The sequence below is a fragment of the Camelina sativa genome, chromosome 2, assembly GCF_000633955.1.
Source record: "Camelina sativa cultivar DH55 chromosome 2, Cs, whole genome shotgun sequence".
NCBI classification, from domain to species: domain Eukaryota; kingdom Viridiplantae; phylum Streptophyta; class Magnoliopsida; order Brassicales; family Brassicaceae; genus Camelina; species Camelina sativa.
The window spans coordinates 23,423,700-23,425,227 of NC_025686.1; the positions used below are offsets into that span (position 1 = coordinate 23,423,700).

Sequence of the window (1,528 nt, forward strand, 5' to 3'; positions counted from 1 at the left end):
CAGGCCCGTCTCTTATAATAATCTCTCAATGCATCATATCTTAAATATATAGTTAACTTATCAGCACATAGTCTGTTTTCATTCTTGTGTGTTTAACTAAGTGATGGTCGTCTCGTCTAGTAGTAATCGTTATGATGGTCTTTTTACTAGATGTATTAATTGGTTATAGAAAACTGTGTTGTATAGTATACTACTAGGTAATTTATGATTTAACACGGGTAGATCTTTTATTTAACAAATAGCAAAACTAGTATCCAAATTCGAATTTAGGATCACAAAATTAAAGTTCTCTAATATTTTGAACTAAACCGTTCTTTTGATGTTCATTACTTTTAGTCTATAGTTTTCCTAAATTAATTGCTACCAGGTTTTGATGGCACTTATCATTATAGTCTTTAGATCTAAAATTAATGATTAATCAATGAAACATAAGTAATCAATTTATAGTGTGGTCCAACAGTCTGAAGGGCTTATTATTGAGGGTACGTGGTTCGAATCTTCCAGGATGATTCTCTTCCCCACTAAGTCTATGATTCAAACCTCACATAACTAGCTAAGCCTTAGAGTTATAAAGCTAGTTATGTTTCTCTAAACAAACTTACACATGCACATATTCTCCTGTTTGTAGATATACTAAATTACTGATGAGTATATTGTGATATGAATTCAGGCGTTCAGCCGCAGGGGAAGCCTAGAATGGATGATAACGCTCTTCTCACTATCAACACTACCGAACACGTTGGTTATGGGAATCCCATTGCTTCGTGCTATGTACGGGGACTTCTCCGGCAACCTAATGGTGCAAATCGTGGTGCTTCAGAGCATCATATGGTATACTCTAATGCTCTTCTTGTTTGAGTTCCGTGGCGCTAAGCTTCTCATCTCCGAGCAGTTCCCGGAAACGGCCGGTTCAATTACTTCCTTCAGAGTTGATTCTGATGTTATCTCTCTTAATGGCCGTGAACCCCTCCAGGTTTGAATATTCGATCCGTTTCATATTAATTTTATAGCTTAGTCACAAGTTTTTGTAAATATCATGCAGAACTTATAACTATGAAACAGACCTTTTTTATAATACCGGTTAGTTATATCCGGTTTAAATTACTTCATCTCCTGAAAATATGATTTTTCTCTTTAATCAGACCGATGCGGAGATAGGTGACGACGGAAAGCTCCACGTGGTGGTCCGAAGATCAAGCGCCGCCTCATCAATGATCTCATCGTTCAACAAATCTCACGGCGGAGGTCTTAACTCCTCCATGATAACGCCGAGAGCTTCAAATCTCACAGGCGTGGAGATTTACTCTGTCCAGTCATCACGAGAGCCGACGCCTAGAGCTTCGAGCTTTAACCAGACAGATTTCTACGCAATGTTTAACGCAAGCAAAGCTCCGAGCCCTCGTCACGGTTACACCAATAGCTACGGTGGTGCTGGAGCTGGTCCCGGTGGAGATGTTTACTCACTTCAGTCTTCTAAAGGAGTGACGCCAAGAACGTCAAATTTTGATGAAGAAGTTATGAAGACGGC

General features: G+C 39.1%; 1 protein-coding gene across 1 annotated transcript in view; it reads left to right on the forward strand.

Annotated features, from left to right (window-relative positions):
• The window catches only part of LOC104733965 (auxin efflux carrier component 2-like), a 6,364-nt gene that overhangs the window by 1,581 nt on the left and 3,255 nt on the right, over positions 1 to 1,528 (forward strand). The window lies entirely within an intron of this gene.